At 37.7% G+C, this 6843-nt stretch overlaps 1 pseudogene; it reads right to left on the reverse strand.

The window, feature by feature from the left end:
• Positions 1 to 5598: 5598 nt before the first annotated feature.
• On the reverse strand, positions 5599 to 6430 carry LOC138159648 (L-lactate dehydrogenase A chain pseudogene; annotated as a pseudogene).
• Positions 6431 to 6843: the final 413 nt, after the last annotated feature.

Here is a 6843-nt window from a genome sequence, read left to right on the forward strand (position 1 = left end):
CATCTTCACTTGAGGTTGACTTCCAAACTCCATGGTTCTTCTTCCATGCTCCCAGCTCTTGTCTGAATTCACCCAACCATCACCTAGATTCACCTTCTTCTTTGTAAAGAAGGTAGGCTGCTCCCAGCTCCTGATCCAGCTCCTGGTTCAGTTCTTGGTTCAGCTCCCACTCCAGCTGCACACATCAAGTTTGGCAGAGATACAACAATGTTTACACACACTGCCGGCACTATCATCAATTCACTTTCCACCTGTGAAATCAACACAGACAAACAGACAGGGCCTCTGCCTGAGAAATCAACACAAATCATCAGTAAAGTCCCAGAACCTCTGAAAACATCAGTAAAATCCTCCTTCAGGACTCCTTTAAACAGACAACAAGAAAGTCTTCTTTCAAGGCTTCTGAACCATCAGTAAGGTCCCAGGGCTTCTGTAACAGCAGCAACATCTTCTATCAGCAGACAGGTCTGACAAAGTAACAACACAGACAGACAAAGTGCCGGCACCACAACCATTCTTCTTCCCAGTTCTGCTTAGTCCCAGCTGTGCTCAAGCTTTTATATCATCAGCTCCTTTCTGTTCCATCCACCTCTTGCATCCTGTCTTTGGCAAATCCACCTCTTATGTCCTGTCTCTGGCAAGTTCTTCCCACTGTGGACTTCACAGGTTCTGTTTCTAACAAGGACTTGATATAATCACAGATGAGGCTCAAAGGTACTTGAAGAGCTGAAACAAGGAGCTAAGTACTTAAACAAGGAGCTAAGTACAATTTTGCTTGCCATTACAACAACAGATTGGCTAATATAACAAAAAAGGAAAATCACAAATGTTGCAGGGTATTTGGGAGAACTGGGACACTAATGTACTGCTGGTGGAATTGTGAATTGATCCAACTGTTCTGCAGAGTAATTTGGAACTGTGCCCAAGGGACTCTAAAACTTCATACTCCTTGGGCCAGTAATGCCACTATTATGTCTATATCCCAAAGAAAATTTAAAAAAAAAAGGAAATCGGGGTGGCTAGGTGGCACAGTGAAAAGAGCACTGGCCCTGGAGTCAGGAGGACCTGAGTTCAAATCCGGCTTCAGACACTTAACACACAAAAACTAGCCATGTGACCTTGGGCAAGTCACAACCCCAATTGCCCTCCAAAAAAAGCAAAAAAATAAAAAATAAATGGGCCTATATGTACAAGAATATTTATAGCACCTCTTTTTGTGGTGGCAAAGATTTGGAAACCAAGGGAATGCCCATCAATTGGGGAATGGCTAAACAAATTGTGGTATATGATTGCAATGGAATATTATTACGCTTTAAGAAATGATGATCAGGAAGCTTTCAGAAAAACCTGAAAAGATTTACATGAACTGATCCAAAGTGAAGTGAGCAGAATCAGAACATTGTATATAGTAACAGCAACATTGTACAGTGATCAATTACTAATGTCTTAGCTATTTTCTTCAATACAAAGACCCAAAACAATTCTGAAGAGCTTATAATGAAACACGCTATCCACCTGTAGAGAAAGAACTGATGAAATCTGAATGCAGAATGAAGCATACTGTTTTTTTATTTTCTTTATTTTTCTTGGGTTTTTTTTGTTTTCTTTCACAACATGACTAATGAAAAATGAAGTTTAAAATTGTTTTTACACATAATTGGAAAAAATTGTTTAAAGAAGAACATAATTTTTCTAAGTTGTAAATGGCACTTTTATTTTAAAAAAAGACCAAATTTTAGAGAATAAAAACCTCCAGAATAAAGGCAGAGGAATCTAAAATATATGCTTTACTGACAAGAATGCTATAAAATGATATAATAAAGGTCATGAAAATAATGACTCACAGAAAGAAACTAAATTTAAATGGAAACTAAATAATCTAATCTTAAAGAATACATGGAACAAGACAATTTAATCAAATAAAAGGACAACAAAGAGACAGCATACCAAAACTTTTTGAATGCATCCAACATAGTCCTTGTAGGAAATTTTATGCCTATGAATTCATTCATCAACAAAAGAAAAAAATACAAGTCAGTGGACATGAAGCTTAAAAAAATTAGAAATGTACAAATCAAAAAAAACTAAATAAAAAATAAAAAGTCTGGAAAATCAAATGATTAAAATTGAAAAGAAAAATAACCTGAATTGATGCAACTAAGAGCTTCCCCCACCCACTGTAATGTAATGCCAAGCAAAGGCAACTTTCCAAGGTTCAAAATACCAGCATAGGTGCTCTCCATTTTATTCAGTGAAAAATTAAGAACAGAGAAGATCAAAATATGACATATTCAAACCAAAAACCAAGCCAATACAGGGGCATCTTTAAATTACATTACTATTACACACACCCCCAAAAAATAGCCTACACAAACTAATGACTAATTAATGATAAAATTCTAGCTGAACCATTTAAAATCTTAAAAGTTGATGCTGTTAAAGTGCTGCACTCAATATTCCAACAAATTTTGAAAACTCAACAGTGGTCACTGCATTGGAAAAGATGCACTTATGCCCTAATCCTAAAGAAGAACAAGGCCAAGGAATGTTCAGATTACTGAACATTTGCATTTATTACACAGACCAGCAAAGTTATGCTTAAAATTCTTCAAGCTAGGCTTCAGCAATATGTGAGCAAAGAATTACTAAAAATGCAGCCTGGTTTTTGGAGAGGCAGAGGAACTAGAGACCAAATTGCCAATATTTGTTAGATTATAAAAAAAGCAAGTGTTCCAGAAAAAAAAAATCTGCTTCTGATTTTTTGACTACAGTAAAGCCTTTGACCATGTGGATCACAACAAAATGTGTCAAATGCTCAAATAAATGGGGGTAAAAAATCATCTTACTTTCCTTTTGAGGAACCTGTATGCACACCAAGAAGCAACAGTTAGAACTGAACATGGAACAACTTAGTGGTTTAAGTGGTTTAGGATGACAAAGCTGTATGTTGTCACTTTATTTAATTTACATGCAGACTACATCATGTGAAATGCCAGGCTGGATGAATCAAAAGCTGGGTTTAAGGTTGTTGGGGAAAATAGCCAACAGTCTCAGTTACAGATGATACCACTCTGATGGCAGAAAGTGAAGGAGAATTAAGAAGCCTCTTGATAAGGGTGAAAGAAGAGAGTATAAAAGCTGGCTTGAAGTTTAACATAAAAAAAACCTAAAATCTTGGCAAGTGGTCCCATTATTTCCTGGCAAATAGAGGGAGAAGAAATGGAAGCAGTGTTCGATTTTATATTCTTGGGCTCAAAGATCACTGCAGATGGTGACTGCAGCCATGAAAAAGATACTTGCTCCTTGGAAGGAAAGCCATGGCAAATCTGGACAGCATACTAAAAAGCAGAGATATCACCTTGCCAACTGAGGTCTGTATAGTCAAAGCTTTGATTTTTTTCCAATAGCAATGTATGGCTGTGAGACTTTAACTATAAGGAAAGCTGAGTGCCACAGAATCGATGCTTTCAAATTGTGGTGCTGGAGAAGACTTTCGAGAGTCCTTTGTACAGCAAGGAGGTCAAATCTGTCAAGTAATTCATGCTATTCACTGTAGGGTCAAATACTCATGTTGCAACTTAAATACTTTGGCCACATAATGAAGACATGTAACTCAATGGAGAAAACACTGATGTGGAGGGCAAAAGGAAGAGGTGACTACAAAGGATGAGATGGATAAATAGTATCATGGAAACAATGAATGTGAACCTGGACAAACTTTGAAAGATAGTGGAGGATAGCAGGGTCTGGTATGCTGTGGTCCATAAGGTCACAAAGAGTTGGACATGACTGGATGACTAAACAACCAGAACCACAAAATCTGATTTCTTAAAAAGAGAGAAGAAAATCAAATCACCAATTAAAAAAAATTAAAATGGAGAATTTATATCAAATAACGATTAAATAAAGGAGACTTTTAGAATCTTTTTTGCCCAGTTATGTACCAATAAATTGAAAACAAATAAATAAATATTTACAAAAATATGGAATACACTGATTAGAAGAAATACTAAATTAAATTAATTAAACATAAAAATAAGTCAGATATAAAGGAATTCAATTAAATGAAATAGCATAACAAAGTTGATAAGAAAGTAAGATGGAAATAATGAACAAAACTGACTATGATTCATGTTATATTAAAAAAAACCCTAGAACATCAATTATGATTTCAGATAATGGAACGATAAAAATTCAAACTATTAAGAGAGATAGAGAAACTGCATTACATTTCAAAGAATCATAGGCAATGAAACATTATAATTACTAAATATTGTCAGTAAAACGGGGCCATGTCAATAGAGCCCCAGCTTCAAATTAAACTCTACCTAGTCCCAGGCCCTGTGGATGAAGCAGGAGAGCTTACTTCCAGAGCAATGTATTAACATTTAATGGAAGGGCCTATTTCACTGATAACAGAATGAGTTCAGGTATTATGTTTCTGGTCCCCTTTCAGATGAAGAAGAGCCTTCCAAATAGTTTCTGAGTCAGAACTTAGATGGTGTTTAAAAGGTAGTAAATATCCAAACCATTCTCTGTTTTCTGAATGGCTGTGTTAGGAGGCTAGGATTGCTATAAGTTTCTGGATGGGCCATCAGGTCCTCCCTCACCTTGAGCCAGCTTGAAGCTGAAGCACCCAGCTGTTGATGAGAGATGTGGTAGCAATGATGGTGGGCTTCTGCCTCTGACTGCCTATTTTTCCCCCTCCACCATGATGGACCATGAACATAGGCCTTTGGGTTTTTTTTTCTTGTGGGAGATTTGTTTTTCCTGCTTTTAGGTGAAGGAATACTGGAGATGTCTAAGGTCTTCTGAGCTTTGAAAAGTCAGAATAGCAAGTGCCAGAAGACCAGAGCTGTAATCCATCCTAAGATTTCTTAGAAGCCAAGAATGGGTAAGGCAACAGACACCTGAAAGAAAAACCTGCTTGATCCAACCCAGCAGTAGCTGAGATGCTATAAGTGAACCTGGTTAGGTAAAAGCTCTTTTTTTCAGTTATTTGTTGTTTATTCAGTATTAGGGCTAGTATGACACATGAGGAACTGGTTGCATTGTTGTGCGTATACAGATCTTTTTGTATAATATGGAATAAATATATATATGTATATATATATATATATATATCTATACACACACACACACATATATGTAGACAAAATCAGGTTCTCTGGAAAGGTGATACATGGAGCCATGCTGTAGAGCCCTAATGGAGGGGAGCACAGAGGTAATCAATGCTTCAATAAAGAATTATTATTGTATGATGTTTTGTATCCAGGAGTGTTGTCTTTTGGACCCACAGGAACCTATAGCACCTACATACAAGGCAGGTACTTTATATACCTGTGCGGTGCTGCCTCTGCTTGTCACCAACTATTGAGACTACAGCATCATATGTAAACACAACAGGGTTTAACAAATAGTCACACTGTATTATTCCCCATTTCTAACTTCAGGAAGAGACTAGAGTGTGTTCACAGGTTTTACATTTCTGGTGTTTAATCACTAATCAGAGGAAGGATTTGACCTATTTGAAAAGCACCTCATAGATAACCCCTTATCCACTGTCATGTTCTCTTGATGGCAGCACATTAAAAGATTTTAAAATTGTAGCTCCTTCTGGATTCCCCAAAGAGCATCTGTGCTCTTCTCTAAATGTCTCTCCTCCTCTGGATTCAGGTTTACCTTCACCACATTGGAAATGCCATTCTGTCCCAAGACACATGGGATAGTAAGGAAGACTTCCCCATTAATGCCATATAGGCCCTTAATCATGGTGGAAATTGGATGCACTCTCCTATGATTCTTCATAATGCTTTATGCCAGATGTGCCACAGACAAATCAATGGTCCAGGACGTGTAGCCCTTCAATTTGAACACCTCATAAGCACTTTCAACCACCTGTCTATGAACATCTTTCCAATTCTCTGCATCAGCATCAGTTCCCAAAGGAGGATGAAGATTCTTCAAAGACACTCCGGCAATATTCATACCACTCCACACAGGAACACCAGAGTCTCCATGTTCCCCAAGGACCCATCCATGACAACCTGAAGAATGGATACCAAGTCTCTCCCCCATTAGGTAATGGAAACAGGCAGAATCCAGATTGCAACCACTTCCAATAACACGATTTTCAGGAAAGCCACTTAGCTTCCAGGACACATATGTCAAAATATCCACTGGACTGGAAACAATAAGCAGCTTGTTAATTAGGGCTGTATTTAACAATATTGGAAATGATGAATTTAAAGATATTCACATTATGCTTGACCAAATTAAGATGACTTTTTCCCTCCTGTTGACGTGCCCCAGCCGTAGCAATGACCAGTTTTGAGTTTGCTGTCACACCACAGTCTTTGCCAGAAACAAACTTTGGCATTTTGAGGAAAAGTCTGCCATGTTGGAAAACCATCATCTTTCCCTTTAGTTTGTCTTCTATTACATCAGCAAGGGCAAGTTCATCAATCAAATCCTTTGTTAAGATACCGATGGCACATGCCAAGCCAACTGCACCAACCCCAACAACAGTGACTTTGTTCTGGGGGAAATCTGGTCTTCCTTTAGGACATTCAAAATTGATCCCTGATGGTAGATGCCATTTGGGGGGATATTGAGGTTGCTGGTCAGGCTGTGAAATTTCTGAGTTAGATGTGAGACTGCTGCTCCCAGAGTCATGGGAGAGGTAAAAGCTTTATAGTAACTGCTTTTAATTCAAGTTAATTCTCCCCAAGGATTGAGGTGTTAGAGGGGAAAATGTGTCCTAAGATGTTGGGTAAAATGTTTGTATATATACTCTTGCTCTATATTCTCTCTTTGCAAAAGCTAATTGATTTTGATTGGTTA

The sequence above is a fragment of the Petaurus breviceps genome, unplaced genomic scaffold (genome assembly GCF_028583685.1).
Source record: "Petaurus breviceps papuanus isolate PSGF00001 unplaced genomic scaffold, PetGlider_PUasm1.0 176, whole genome shotgun sequence".
Classification (NCBI taxonomy): Eukaryota; Metazoa; Chordata; class Mammalia; order Diprotodontia; family Petauridae; genus Petaurus; species Petaurus breviceps.